This window comes from Phyllobates terribilis, unplaced genomic scaffold (assembly GCF_046119375.1).
Source record: "Phyllobates terribilis strain yellow unplaced genomic scaffold, ASM4611937v1 Scaffold_65__1_contigs__length_7625178, whole genome shotgun sequence".
Lineage (NCBI taxonomy): Eukaryota > Metazoa > Chordata > Amphibia > Anura > Dendrobatidae > Phyllobates > Phyllobates terribilis.
In genome coordinates, this window is record NW_027362825.1 from 1,020,081 (window position 1) to 1,035,046 (window position 14,966).

At 36.4% G+C, this 14,966-nt stretch overlaps 13 non-coding genes across 13 annotated transcripts; all 13 read left to right on the forward strand.

Moving 5' to 3' along the window:
* Window positions 1-1,771: 1,771 nt before the first annotated feature.
* TRNAF-GAA (transfer RNA phenylalanine (anticodon GAA)) lies at window positions 1,772-1,844 on the forward strand. The gene has a single exon. It is a non-coding gene; the product is annotated as a tRNA-Phe (tRNA).
* Window positions 1,845-3,027: 1,183 nt separating this feature from the next.
* Window positions 3,028-3,110, forward strand: TRNAL-CAG (transfer RNA leucine (anticodon CAG)). Its single transcript has one exon. It is a non-coding gene; the product is annotated as a tRNA-Leu (tRNA).
* Window positions 3,111-4,045: 935 nt separating this feature from the next.
* TRNAF-GAA (transfer RNA phenylalanine (anticodon GAA)) lies at window positions 4,046-4,118 on the forward strand. Its single transcript has one exon. It is a non-coding gene; the product is annotated as a tRNA-Phe (tRNA).
* A 1,184-nt stretch (window positions 4,119-5,302) lies between these two features.
* On the forward strand, window positions 5,303-5,385 carry TRNAL-CAG (transfer RNA leucine (anticodon CAG)). Its single transcript has one exon. It is a non-coding gene; the product is annotated as a tRNA-Leu (tRNA).
* A 935-nt stretch (window positions 5,386-6,320) lies between these two features.
* TRNAI-GAU (transfer RNA isoleucine (anticodon GAU)) lies at window positions 6,321-6,393 on the forward strand. The gene has a single exon. It is a non-coding gene; the product is annotated as a tRNA-Ile (tRNA).
* A 1,185-nt stretch (window positions 6,394-7,578) lies between these two features.
* On the forward strand, window positions 7,579-7,661 carry TRNAL-UAG (transfer RNA leucine (anticodon UAG)). Its single transcript has one exon. It is a non-coding gene; the product is annotated as a tRNA-Leu (tRNA).
* A 935-nt stretch (window positions 7,662-8,596) lies between these two features.
* On the forward strand, window positions 8,597-8,669 carry TRNAF-GAA (transfer RNA phenylalanine (anticodon GAA)). The gene has a single exon. It is a non-coding gene; the product is annotated as a tRNA-Phe (tRNA).
* A 1,184-nt stretch (window positions 8,670-9,853) lies between these two features.
* On the forward strand, window positions 9,854-9,936 carry TRNAL-CAG (transfer RNA leucine (anticodon CAG)). Its single transcript has one exon. It is a non-coding gene; the product is annotated as a tRNA-Leu (tRNA).
* A 935-nt stretch (window positions 9,937-10,871) lies between these two features.
* TRNAF-GAA (transfer RNA phenylalanine (anticodon GAA)) lies at window positions 10,872-10,944 on the forward strand. Its single transcript has one exon. It is a non-coding gene; the product is annotated as a tRNA-Phe (tRNA).
* Window positions 10,945-11,103: 159 nt separating this feature from the next.
* TRNAF-GAA (transfer RNA phenylalanine (anticodon GAA)) lies at window positions 11,104-11,176 on the forward strand. The gene has a single exon. It is a non-coding gene; the product is annotated as a tRNA-Phe (tRNA).
* A 1,184-nt stretch (window positions 11,177-12,360) lies between these two features.
* TRNAL-UAG (transfer RNA leucine (anticodon UAG)) lies at window positions 12,361-12,443 on the forward strand. The gene has a single exon. It is a non-coding gene; the product is annotated as a tRNA-Leu (tRNA).
* Window positions 12,444-13,378: 935 nt separating this feature from the next.
* Window positions 13,379-13,451, forward strand: TRNAF-GAA (transfer RNA phenylalanine (anticodon GAA)). The gene has a single exon. It is a non-coding gene; the product is annotated as a tRNA-Phe (tRNA).
* A 1,184-nt stretch (window positions 13,452-14,635) lies between these two features.
* TRNAL-UAG (transfer RNA leucine (anticodon UAG)) lies at window positions 14,636-14,718 on the forward strand. The gene has a single exon. It is a non-coding gene; the product is annotated as a tRNA-Leu (tRNA).
* Window positions 14,719-14,966: the final 248 nt, after the last annotated feature.

Sequence of the window (14,966 nt, forward strand, 5' to 3'; positions counted from 1 at the left end):
ATCTTTCATTCTAAAAATAGGGGTTTCCACGTTAATGGTAAGACAAAGAATCCACAGATTTGGCATTTCTCTAGTGAGGAGAGCCCACTTAAAATGTATGGGGTGCTTGTCTCCATAAGCGCAAGCTGGGCACTAAACTGGCTTATTTGCAATTCTGGATGTTGCAGAGTGAAAACACCTGTTGGACAATAATAGTAATTGCTGGCGTTGATGAATTCATTGTGAGGAGTAATTTATAAAATGGGATCACTTTGGAGGGGTTTCTGCTGTTTTGGTACTTTTGGAACTCCGCAAATGTCACCCTCAAAATATTCTTGCAAAATCTGCATTCCCAAAACCCAAATAGCGCTCTTACTTTCAAAGCCCTGCTGTGTGACCAAACAGTAGTTTCTGAAGACATATGGGGCATCACCGCATTTCAATGAAATTGTGCAACTTTAGATATTTTCACAAGAAAAACTAAATATATATTGACCTAAATTTACCATTAATATAAAGTACATTGTGTTACAAAATAACACTATCAGAATCACGGGGATATGTTAAGCATTTCAGTGTTATTGCCACATATATTGATACATGTCAGATTTAAAAAACGGTGCCTGGTCATGAAGCTCAAAATTGGCTGTAACTAATAGGTTACAAATCAATATTAAAATAAAAGAAATCATGGCATATTTCCTTTCATCACAAGTAATGCTCATCTTTCTACTGCTTAGCTTAGAAAGAGTTAAATTACAAAAGCCAGAAGAAGTCATGATGGCCGGGCGGTCTAAGGCGCTGTGTTCAGGTTGCAGTCTCTTCTGGAGGTGTGGGTTCGAATCCAAATTCTGACATTAGAATTTTCTTTCAAGAAATTTTACTGCTTCACTCCTGTTACTGATTTGTTGGGGGTCCGCTCTATTGGTGGCAATCTCAAATCCATAATTTAAAGTGATGGGGCTTAGCAAAACCAATTCTCAACGTTGGCACTTTGGCAGTATTCCTTGGGGTCCTTGAGGCAAATCTTAAATGTCCTGAATTTGTGCTTTCACAAAAGACTTCTGGGAACATCAAATAGTTTCTTTGTGCATATGTTAGTTGTTGCTTTGGAATCGGAAAAATACTGTGGATAGGAAAATGGGAGGGACTATTTCATCTCTATGTGTTCTCTGTCCCTATTAGGACAGAGAGTGAACCTCCTAAGGTGCTGTCGTGGAAGATTCCTAGAAACCAAATTTCCAGTAAGTCTAATTTCAGATTTTTTTACCTCAAGGCATCAATAGACTATATATATACTTAATAAACAAAAGCTAAAACAGCAGATGAACATAGTTTAACAAGTCTGAAATGCGCATGTGATACTGACATCAAAGTTTCACCACATTTTGGGACAAATGTTTTCACTTTCAACATTAACAATCAGTAGAATATTTTCTCTAAATTTGCATCTCCTATCTTCACTCCAATTGTTTGCACCTAAGAAAAAAATAAAGGTTGATGCAACATTATGCTTACAAATTGTGTTTTATGCTCAATCATCACCTGTCCTACAGAGACACAGTCAGAATTACCCTGGTGAATTGAGTAAATTTGAAAATGTAAAAAAAATGCAGAATTGCTGTTTTTTCTATTCATTCACAAAGAATTAATGTAAGTTCTTAAATATGTACGCAAAATAGCGGGACTTTCAAATATAGATAATCTTGCAAAAACAGGTCAAAGTAAAAATAAATACATCCAGTTGTGACATCTACAGTGTGTTGAACATTCCTGAATCTAAATGTGTCCTGCCGAAATACCTCAGTTGGGAGAGTGTTAGACTGAAGATCTAAAGGTCCCTGGTTCAATCCTGGGTTTCGGCATAAGTTTTTTTCTTCACCCATTAAATTTTAAGCAGAAAATAAACAAAGCATATGGACTGACTGTTTACAGAGAATGTAAAAATCCTAATCATTATAACTATCTACAGGAAATAAAATGATAGAAACTTGAGATCTGAACACTTTTAACTTTTGAAGAAAATAATATTTTTTGTAATTTTTCCTTCATTCTGGACGTCATCACTTTGTTTTATTTTAGTTTGACTTAGCTGTATGAGGATTTAAAGGAAACCTGATAGCTAAAACGGGCAGCATGTATCAGACACTAGCTGAATGATTTCAGCCATTTATGTTTGACTATGAATCGTTGTGGCATTACTGAGACAAATATGCTTCAAAAATATGCCAGGAACAAAGCAGTTTGGGGAAAAAGCCAGGAAGGCAAAAAACACAAGCCCCAACTCAGGACCGTGATCTTTCATTCTAAAAATAGGGGTTTCCACGTTAATGGTAAGACAAAGAATCCACAGATTTGGCATTTCTCTAGCGAGGAGAGCCCACTTAAAATGTATGGGGTGCTTGTCTCCATAAGCGCAAGCTGGGCACTAACTGGCTTATTTGCAATTCTGGATGTTGCAGAGTGAAAACACCTGTTGGACAATAATAGTAATTGCTGGCGTTGATGAATTCATTGTGAGGAGTAATTTATAAAATGGGATCACTTTGGAGGGGTTTCTGCTGTTTTGGTACTTTTGGAACCCCGCAAATGTCACCCTCAAAATATTCTTGCAAAATCTGCATTCCCAAAACCCAAATAGCGCTCTTACTTTCAAAGCCCTGCTGTGTGTCCAAACAGTAGTTTCTGAAGACATATGCGGCATCACCACATTTCAATGAAATTGTGCAACTTTAGATATTTTCACAAGAAAAACTAAATATATATTGACCTAAATTTACCATTAATATAAAGTACAATGTGTTACAAAATAACACTATCAGAATCACGGGGATATGTTAAGCATTCCAGTGTTATTGCCACATAAATTGATACATGTCAGATTTAAAAAACGGTGCTTGGTCATGAAGCTCAAAATTGGCTGTAACTAATAGGTTACAAATCAATATTAAAATAAAAGAAATCATGGCATATTTCCTTTCATCACAAGTAATGCTCATCTTTCTACTGCTTAGCTTAGAAAGAGTTAAATTACAAAAGCCAGAAGAAGTCAGGATGGCCGAGGGGTCTAAGGCGCTGCGTTCAGGTTGCAGTCTCTCCTGGAGGCGTGGGTTCAAATCCCACTTCTGACATTAGAATTTTCTTTCAAGAAATTGTACAGCTTCACTCCTGTTACTGATTAGTTGGTGGTCCGCTCTATTGGTGGCAATCTCAAATCGAAAACTAAATGTGATGGGGCTTAGCAAAACCAATTCTCAACGTTGGCACTTTGGCAGTATTCCTTGGGGTCCTTGAGGCAAATCTTAAATGTCCTGAATTTGTGCTTTCACAAAAGACTTCTGGGAACATCAAATAGTTTCTTTGTGCATATGTTAGTTGTTGCTTTGGCATCGGAAAAATACTGTGGATAGGAAAATGGGAGGGACTATTTCATCTCTATGTGTTCTCTGTCCCTATTAGGGCAGAGAGTGAACCTCCTAAGGTGCTGTCGTGGAAGATTCCTAGAAACCAAATTACCAGTAAGTCTAATTTTAGATTTTTTTACCTCAAGGCATCAATAGACTATAAATATACTTAATAAACAAAAGCTAAAACAGCAGATGAACATAGTTTAACAAGTCTGAAATGCGCATGTGATACTGACATCAAAGTTTCACCACATTTTGGGACAAATGTTTTCACTTTCAACATTAACAATCAGTAGAATATTTTCTCTAAATTTGCATCTCCTATCTTCACTCCAATTGTTTGCACCTAAGAAAAAAATAAAGCTTGATGCAACATTATGCTTACAAATTGTGTTTTATGCTCAATCATCACCTGTCCTACAGAGACACAGTCAGAATTACCCTGGTGAATTGAGTAAATTTGAAAATGTAAAAAAAATGCAGAATTGCTGTTTTTTCTATTCATTCACAAAGAATTAATGTAAGTTCTTAAATATGTACGCAAAATAGCGGGACTTTCAAATATAGATAATCTTGCAAAAACAGGTCAAAGTAAAAATAAATACATCAAGTTGTGACATCTACAGTGTGTTGAACATTCCTGAATTTAAATGTGTCCTGCTGAAATAGCTCAGTTGGGAGAGTGTTAGACTGAAGATCTAAAGGTCCCTGGTTCAATCCTGGGTTTCGGCATAAGTTTTTTTCTTCACCCATTAAATTTTAAGCAGAAAATAAACAAAGCATATGGACTGACTGTTTACAGAGAATGTAAAAATCCTAATCATTATAACTATCTACAGGAAATAAAATGATAGAAACTTGAGAACTGAACACTTTTAACTTTTGAGGAAAATAATATTTTTTGTAATTTTTCCTTCATTCTGGAAGTCATCACTTTGTTTTATTTTAGTTTGACTTAGCTGTATGAGGATTTAAAGGAAACCTGATAGCTAATACGGGCAGCATGTATCAGACACTAGCTGAATGATTTCAGCCATTTATGTTTGACTATGAATCGCTGTGGCATTACTGAGACAAATATGCTTCAAAAATATGCCAGGAACAAAGCTGTTTGGCGAAAAAGCCAGGAAGGCAAAAAACACAAGCCCCAACTCAGGACCGTCATCTTTCATTCTAAAAATAGGGGTTTCCACGTTAATGGTAAGACAAAGAATCCACAGATTTGGCATTTCTCTAGCAAGGAGAGCCCACTTAAACTGTATGGGGTGCTTGTCTCCATAAGCGCAAGCTGGGCACTAAACTGGCTTATTTGCAATTCTGGATGTTGCAGAGTGAAAACACCTGTTGGACAATAATAGTAATTGCTGGCGTTGATGAATTCATTGTGAGGAGTAATTTATAAAATGGGATCACTTTGGAGGGGTTTCTGCTGTTTTGGTACTTTTGGAACTCCGCAAATGTCACCCTCAAAATATTCTTGCAAAATCTGCATTCCCAAAACCCAAATAGCGCTCTTACTTTCAAAGCCCTGCTGTGTGACCAAACAGTAGTTTCTGAAGACATATGCGGCATCACCGCATTTCAATGAAATTGTGCAACTTTAGATATTTTCACAAGAAAAACTAAATATATATTGACCTAAATTTACCATTAATATAAAGTACAATGTGTTACAAAATAACACTCACAGAATCACGGGGATATGTTAAGCATTCCAGTGTTATTGCCACATAAATTGATACATGTCAGATTTAAAAAACGGTGCTTGGTCATGAAGCTCAAAATTGGCTGTAACTAATAGGTTACAAATCAATATTAAAATAAAAGAAATCATGGCATATTTCCTTTCATCACAAGTAATGCTCATCTTTCTACTGCTTAGCTTAGAAAGAGTTAAATTACAAAAGCCAGAAGAAGTCAGGATGGCCGAGCGGTCTAAGGCGCTGCGTTCAGGTCGCAGTCTCTCCTGGAGGCGTGGGTTCAAATCCCACTTCTAACTTTAGAATTTTCTTTCAAGAAATTGTACAGCTTCACTCCTGTTACTGATTAGTTGGTGGTCCGCTCTATTGGTGGCAATCTCAAATCGAAAACTAAAAGTGATGGGGCTTAGCAAAACCAATTCTCAACGTTGGCACTTTGGCAGTATTCCTTGGGGTCCTTGAGGCAAATCTTAAATGTCCTGAATTTGTGCTTTCACAAAAGACTTCTGGGAACATCAAATAGTTTCTTTGTGCATATGTTAGTTGTTGCTTTGGCATGGGAAAAATACTGTGGATAGGAAAATGGGAGGGACTATTTCATCTCTATGTGTTCTCTGTCCCTATTAGGGCAGAGAGTGAACCTCCTAAGGTGCTGTCGTGGAAGATTCCTAGAAACCAAATTACCAGTAAGTCTAATTTCAGATTTTTTTACCTCAAGGCATCAATAGACTATATATATACTTAATAAACAAAAGCTAAAACAGCAGATGAACATAGTTTAACAAGTCTGAAATGCGCATGTGATACTGACATCAAAGTTTCACCACATTTTGGGACAAATGTTTTCACTTTCAACATTAACAATCAGTAGAATATTTTCTCTAAATTTGCATCTCCTATCTTCACTCCAATTGTTTGCACCTAAGAAAAAAATAAAGCTTGATGCAACATTATGCTTACAAATTGTGTTTTATGCTCAATCATCACCTGTCCTACAGAGACACAGTCAGAATTACCCTGGTGAATTGAGTAAATTTGAAAATGTAAAAAAAATGCAGAATTGCTGTTTTTTCTATTCATTCACAAAGAATTAATGTAAGTTCTTAAATATGTACACAAAATAGCGGGACTTTCAAATATAGATAATCTTGCAAAAACAGGTCAAAGTAAAAATAAATACATCCAGTTGTGACATCTACAGTGTGTTGAACATTCCTGAATCTAAATGTGTCCTGCCGAAATAGCTCAGTTGGGAGAGTGTTAGACTGATGATCTAAAGGTCCCTGGTTCAATCCCGGGTTTCGGCATAAGTTTTTTTTCTTCACCCATTAAATTTTAAGCAGAAAATAAACAAAGCATATGGACTGACTCTTTACAGAGAATGTAAAAATCCTAATCATTATAACTATCTACAGGAAATAAAATGATAGAAACTTGAGAACTGAACACTTTTAACTTTTGAGGAAAATAATATTTTTTGTAATTTTTCCTTCATTCTGGAAGTCATCACTTTGTTTTATTTTAGTTTGACTTAGCTGTATGAGGATTTAAAGGAAACCTGATAGCTAATACGGGCAGCATGTATCAGACACTAGCTGAATGATTTCAGCCATTTATGTTTGACTATGAATCGCTGTGGCATAACTGAGACAAATATGCTTCAAAAATATGCCAGGAACAAAGCTGTTTGGGGAAAAAGCCAGGAAGGCAAAAAACACAAGCCCCAACTCAGGACCGTCATCTTTCATTCTAAAAATAGGGGTTTCCACGTTAATGGTAAGACAAAGAATCCACAGATTTGGCATTTCTCTAGCAAGGAGAGCCCACTTAAACTGTATGGGGTGCTTGTCTCCATAAGCGCAAGCTGGGCACTAAACTGGCTTATTTGCAATTCTGGATGTTGCAGAGTGAAAACACCTGTTGGACAATAATAGTAATTGCTGGCGTTGATGAATTCATTGTGAGGAGTAATTTATAAAATGGGATCACTTTGGAGGGGTTTCTGCTGTTTTGGTACTTTTGGAACTCCGCAAATGTCACCCTCAAAATATTCTTGCAAAATCTGCATTCCCAAAACCCAAATAGCGCTCTTACTTTCAAAGCCCTGCTGTGTGACCAAACAGTAGTTTCTGAAGACATATGCGGCATCACCGCATTTCAATGAAATTGTGCAACTTTAGATATTTTCACAAGAAAAACTAAATATATATTGACCTAAATTTACCATTAATATAAAGTACAATGTGTTACAAAATAACACTATCAGAATCACGGGGATATGTTAAGCATTCCAGTGTTATTGCCACATAAATTGATACATGTCAGATTTAAAAAACGGTGCTTGGTCATGAAGCTCAAAATTGGCTGTAACTAATAGGTTACAAATCAATATTAAAATAAAAGAAATCATGGCATATTTCCTTTCATCACAAGTAATGCTCATCTTTCTACTGCTTAGCTTAGAAAGAGTTAAATTACAAAAGCAAGAAGAAGTCAGGATGGCCGAGTGGTCTAAGGCGCTGCGTTTAGGTTGCAGTCTCTCCTGGAGGCGTGGGTTCAAATCCCACTTCTGACATTAGAATTTTCTTTCAAGAAATTGTACAGCTTCACTCCTGTTACTGATTAGTTGGTGGTCCGCTCTATTGGTGGCAATCTCAAATCGATAACTTAAAGTGATGGGGCTTAGCAAAACCAATTCTCAACGTTGGCACTTTGGCAGTATTCCTTGGGGTCCTTGAGGCAAATCTTAAATGTCCTGAAGTTGTGCTTTCACAAAAGACTTCTGGGAACATCAAATAGTTTCTTTGTGCATATGTTAGTTGTTGCTTTGGCATCTGAAAAATACTGTGGATAGGAAAATGGGAGGGACTATTTCATCTCTATGTGTTCTCTGTCCCTATTAGGGCAGAGAGTGAACCTCCTAAGGTGCTGTCGTGGAAGATTCCTAGAAACCAAATTACCAGTAAGTCTAATTTCAGATTTTTTTACCTCAAGGCATCAATAGACTATATATATACTTAATAAACAAAAGCTAAAAGAGCCGATGAACACAGTTTAACAAGTCTGAAATGCGCATGTGATACTGACATCAAAGTTTCACCACATTTTGGGACAAATGTTTTCACTTTCAACATTAACAATCAGTAGAATATTTTCTCTAAATTTGCATCTCCTATCTTCACTCCAATTGTTTGCACCTAAGAAAAAAATAAAGCTTGATGCAACATTATGCTTACAAATTGTGTTTTATGCTCAATCATCACCTGTCCTACAGAGACACAGTCAGAATTACCCTGGTGAATTGAGTAAATTTGAAAATGTAAAAAAAATGCAGAATTGCTGTTTTTTCTATTCATTCACAAAGAATTAATGTAAGTTCTTAAATATGTACGCAAAATAGCGGGACTTTCAAATATAGATAATCTTGCAAAAACAAGTCAAAGTAAAAATAAATACATCCAGTTGTGACATCTACAGTGTGTTGAACATTCCTGAATCTAAGTGTGTCCTGCCGAAATAGCTCAGTTGGGAGAGCGTTAGACTGAAGATCTAAAGGTCCCTGGTTCAATCCCAGGTTTCGGCAAAAGTTTTTTTCTTCACCCATTAAATTTTAAGCAGAAAATAAACAAAGCATATGGACTGACTATTTACAGAGAATGTCAAAATCCTAATCATTATAACTATCTACAGGAAATAAAATGATAGAAACTTGAGAACTGAACACTTTTAACTTTTGAGGAAAATAATATTTTTTGTAATTTTTCCTTCATTCTGGACGTCATCACTTTGTTTTATTTTAGTTTGACTTAGCTGTATGAGGATTTAAAGGAAACCTGATAGCTAAAACGGGCAGCATGTATCAGACACTAGCTGAATGATTTCAGCCATTTATGTTTGAATATGAATCGCTGTGGCATTACTGAGACAAATATGCTTCAAAAATATGCCAGGAACAAAGCTGTTTGGGGAAAAAGCCAGGAAGGCAAAAAACACAAGCCCCAACTCAGGACCGTCATCTTTCATTCTAAAAATAGGGGTTTCCACGTTAATGGTAAGACAAAGAATCCACAGATTTGGCATTTCTCTAGCGAGGAGAGCCCACTTAAAATGTATGGGGTGCTTGTCTCCATAAGCGCAAGCTGGGCACTAAACTGGCTTATTTGCAAATCTGGATGTTGCAGAGTGAAAACACCTGTTGGACAATAATAGTAATTGCTGGCGTTGATGAATTCATTGTGAGGAGTAATTTATAAAATGGGATCACTTTGGAGGGGTTTCTGCTGTTTTGGTACTTTTGGAACTCCGCAAATGTCACCCTCAAAATATTCTTGCAAAATCTGCATTCCCAAAACCCAAATAGCGCTCTTACTTTCAAAGCCCTGCTGTGTGACCAAACAGTAGTTTCTGAAGACATATAGGGCATCACCGCATTTCAATGAAATTGTGCAACTTTAGATATTTTCACAAGAAAAACTAAATATATATTGACCTAAATTTACCATTAATATAAAGTACAATGTGTTACAAAATAACACTATCAGAATCACGGGGATATGTTAAGCATTCCAGTGTTATTGCCACATAAATTGATACATGTCAGATTTAAAAAACGGTGCTTGGTCATGAAGCTCAAAATTGTCTGTAACTAATAGGTTACAAATCAATATTAAAATAAAAGAAATCATGGCATATTTCCTTTCATCACAAGTAATGCTCATCTTTCTACTGCTTAGCTTAGAAAGAGTTAAATTACAAAAGCCAGAAGAAGTCAGGATGGCCGAGTGGTCTAAGGCTCTGCGTTCAGGTTGCAGTCGCTCCTGGAGGCGTGGGTTCAAATCCCACTTCTGACATTAGAATTTTCTTTCAAGAAATTGTACAGCTTCACTCCTGTTACTGATTAGTTGGTGGTCCGCTCTATTGGTGGCAATCTCAAATCGATAACTTAAAGTGATGGGGCTTAGCAAAACCAATTCTCAACGTTGGCACTTTGGCAGTATTCCTTGGGGTCCTTGAGGCAAATTTTAAATGTCCTGAAGTTGTGCTTTCACAAAAGACTTCTGGGAACATCAAATAGTTTCTTTGTGCATATGTTAGTTGTTGCTTTGGCATCGGAAAAATACTGTGGATAGGAAAATGGGAGGGACTATTTCATCTCTATGTGTTCTCTGTCCCTATTAGGGCAGAGAGTGAACCTCCTAAGGTGCTGTCGTGGAAGATTCCTAGAAACCAAATTACCAGTATGTCTAATTTCAGATTTTTTTACCTCAAGGCATCAATAGACTATATATATACTTAATAAACAAAAGCTAAAAGAGCCGATGAACACAGTTTAACAAGTCTGAAATGCGCATGTGATACTGACATCAAAGTTTCACCACATTTTGGGACAAATGTTTTCACTTTCAACATTAACAATCAGTAGAATATTTTCTCTAAATTTGCATCTCCTATCTTCACTCCAATTGTTTGCACCTAAGAAAAAAATAAAGCTTGATGCAACATTATGCTTACAAATTGTGTTTTATGCTCAATCATCACCTGTCCTACAGAGACACAGTCAGAATTACCCTGGTGAATTGAGTAAATTTGAAAATGTAAAAAAAATGCAGAATTGCTGTTTTTTCTATTCATTCACAAAGAATTAATGTAAGTTCTTAAATATGTACGCAAAATAGCGGGACTTTCAAATATAGATAATCTTGCAAAAACAAGTCAAAGTAAAAATAAATACATCCAGTTGTGACATCTACAGTGTGTTGAACATTCCTGAATCTAAGTGTGTCCTGCCGAAATAGCTCAGTTGGGAGAGCGTTAGACTGAAGATCTAAAGGTCCCTGGTTCAATCCCAGGTTTCGGCAAAAGTTTTTTTCTTCACCCATTAAATTTTAAGCAGAAAATAAACAAAGCATATGGACTGACTGTTTACAGAGAATGTAAAAATCCTAATCATTATAACTATCTACAGGAAATAATGACATCTACAGTGTGTTGAACATTCTTGAATCTAAGTGTGTCCTGCCGAAATAGCTCAGTTGGGAGAGCGTTTGACTGAAGATCTAAAGGTCCCTGGTTCAATCCCAGGTTTTGGCAAAAGTTTTTTTCTTCACCCATTAAATTTTAAGCAGAAAATAAACAAAGCATATGGACTGACTGTTTACAGAGAATGTAAAAATCCTAATCATTATAACTATCTACAGGAAATAAAATGATAGAAACTTGAGAACTGAACACTTTTAACTTTTGAGGAAAATAATATTTTTTGTAATTTTTCCTTCATTCTGGACGTCATCACTTTGTTTTATTTTAGTTTGACTTAGCTGTATGAGGATTTAAAGGAAACCTGATAGCTAAAACGGGCAGCATGTATCAGACACTAGCTGAATGATTTCAGCCATTTATGTTTGACTATGAATCGCTGTGGCATTACTGAGACAAATATGCTTCAAAAATATGCCAGGAACAAAGCTGTTTGGGGAAAAAGCCAGGAAGGCAAAAAACACAATCCCCAACTCAGGACCATTATCTTTCATTCTAAAAATAGGGGTTTCCACGTTAATGGTAAGACAAAGAATCCACAGATTTGGCTTTTCTCTAGCGAGGAGAGCCCACTTAAAATGTATGGGGTGCTTGTCTCCATAAGCGAAAGCAGGGCACTAAACTGGCTTATTTGCAATTCTGGATGTTGCAGAGTGAAAACACCTGTTGGACAATAGTAGTAATTGCTGGCGTTGATGAATTCATTGTGAGGAGTAATTTATAAAATGGGATCACTTTGGAGGGGTTTCTGCTGTTTTTGTACTTTTGCAACTCCGCAAATGTCACCCTCAAAATATTCTTGCAAAATCTGCATTCCCAAAACCCAAATAGCGCTCTTACTTTCAAAGTCCTGCTGTGTGACCAAACAGTAGTTTCTGAAGACATATGCGGCATCACCGCATTTCAATGAAATTGTGCAACTTTAGATATTTTCACAAGAAAAACTAAATATATATTGACCTAAATTTACCATTAATATAAAGTACAATGTGTTACAAAATAACACTATCAGAATCACGGGGATATGTTAAGCATTCCAGTGTTATTGCCACATAAATTGATACATGTCAGATTTAAAAAACGGTGCTTGGTCATGAAGCTCAAAATTGGCTGTAACTAATAGGTTACAAATCAATATTAAAATAAAAGAAATCATGGCATATTTCCTTTCATCACAAGTAATGCTCATCTTTCTACTGCTTAGCTTAGAAAGAGTTAAATTACAAAAGTAAGAAGAAGTCAGGATGGCCGAGTGGTCTAAGGCGCTGCGTTTAGGTTGCAGTCTCTCCTGGAGGCGTGGGTTCAAATCCCACTTCTGACATTAGAATTTTCTTTCAAGAAATTGTACAGCTTCACTCCTGTTACTGATTAGTTGGTGGTCCGCTCTATTGGTGGCAATCTCAAATCGATAACTTAAAGTGATGGGGCTTAGCAAAACCAATTCTCAACGTTGGCACTTTGGCAGTATTCCTTGGGGTCCTTGAGGCAAATCTTAAATGTCCTGAAGTTGTGCTTTCACAAAAGACTTCTGGGAACATCAAATAGTTTCTTTGTGCATATGTTAGTTGTTGCTTTGGCATCTGAAAAATACTGTGGATAGGAAAATGGGAGGGACTATTTCATCTCTATGTGTTCTCTGTCCCTATTAGGGCAGAGAGTGAACCTCCTAAGGTGCTGTCGTGGAAGATTCCTAGAAACCAAATTACCAGTAAGTCTAATTTCAGATTTTTTTACCTCAAGGCATCAATAGACTATATATATACTTAATAAACAAAAGCTAAAAGAGCCGATGAACACAGTTTAACAAGTCTGAAATGCGCATGTGATACTGACATCAAAGTTTCACCACATTTTGGGACAAATGTTTTCACTTTCAACATTAACAATCAGTAGAATATTTTCTCTAAATTTGCATCTCCTATCTTCACTCCAATTGTTTGCACCTAAGAAAAAAATAAAGCTTGATGCAACATTATGCTTACAAATTGTGTTTTATGCTCAATCATCACCTGTCCTACAGAGACACAGTCAGAATTACCCTGGTGAATTGAGTAAATTTGAAAATGTAAAAAAAATGCAGAATTGCTGTTTTTTCTATTCATTCACAAAGAATTAATGTAAGTTCTTAAATATGTACGCAAAATAGCGGGACTTTCAAATATAGATAATCTTGCAAAAACAAGTCAAAGTAAAAATAAATACATCCAGTTGTGACATCTACAGTGTGTTGAACATTCCTGAATCTAAGTGTGTCCTGCCGAAATAGCTCAGTTGGGAGAGCGTTAGACTGAAGATCTAAAGGTCCCTGGTTCAATCCCAGGTTTCGGCAAAAGTTTTTTTCTTCACCCATTAAATTTTAAGCAGAAAATAAACAAAGCATATGGACTGACTATTTACAGAGAATGTCAAAATCCTAATCATTATAACTATCTACAGGAAATAAAATGATAGAAACTTGAGAACTGAACACTTTTAACTTTTGAGGAAAATAATATTTTTTGTAATTTTTCCTTCATTCTGGACGTCATCACTTTGTTTTATTTTAGTTTGACTTAGCTGTATGAGGATTTAAAGGAAACCTGATAGCTAAAACGGGCAGCATGTATCAGACACTAGCTGAATGATTTCAGCCATTTATGTTTGAATATGAATCGCTGTGGCATTACTGAGACAAATATGCTTCAAAAATATGCCAGGAACAAAGCTGTTTGGGGAAAAAGCCAGGAAGGCAAAAAACACAAGCCCCAACTCAGGACCGTCATCTTTCATTCTAAAAATAGGGGTTTCCACGTTAATGGTAAGACAAAGAATCCACAGATTTGGCATTTCTCTAGCGAGGAGAGCCCACTTAAAATGTATGGGGTGCTTGTCTCCATAAGCGCAAGCTGGGCACTAAACTGGCTTATTTGCAAATCTGGATGTTGCAGAGTGAAAACACCTGTTGGACAATAATAGTAATTGCTGGCGTTGATGAATTCATTGTGAGGAGTAATTTATAAAATGGGATCACTTTGGAGGGGTTTCTGCTGTTTTGGTACTTTTGGAACTCCGCAAATGTCACCCTCAAAATATTCTTGCAAAATCTGCATTCCCAAAACCCAAATAGCGCTCTTACTTTCAAAGCCCTGCTGTGTTACCAAACAGTAGTTTCTGAAGACATATGCGGCATCACCGCATTTCAATGAAATTGTGCAACTTTAGATATTTTCACAAGAAAAACTAAATATATATTGACCTAAATTTACCATTAATATAAAGTACAATGTGTTACAAAATAACACTATCAGAATCACCGGGATATGTTAAGCATTCCAGTGTTATTGCCACATAAATTGATACATGTCAGATTTAAAAAACGGTGCTTGGTCATGAAGCTCAAAATTGGCTGTAACTAATAGGTTACAAATCAATATTAAAATAAAAGAAATCATGGCATATTTCCTTTCATCACAAGTAATGCTCATCTTTCTACTGCTTAGCTTAGAAAGAGTTAAATTACAAAAGCCAGAAGAAGTCAGGATGGCCGAGTGGTCTAAGGCGCTGCGTTTAGGTTGCAGTCTCTCCTGGAGGCGTGGGTTCAAATCCCACTTCTGACATTAGAATTTTCTTTCAAGAAATTGTACAGCTTCACTCCTGTTACTGATTAGTTGGTGGTCCGCTCTATTGGTGGCAATCTCAAATCGATAACTTAAAGTGATGGGGCTTAGCAAAACCAATTCTCAACGTTGGCACTTTGGCAGTATTCCTTGGGGTCCTTGAGGCAAATCTTAAATGTCCTGAAGTTGTGCTTTCACAAAAGACTTCTGGGAACATCAAATAGTTTCTTTGTGCATATGTTAGTTGT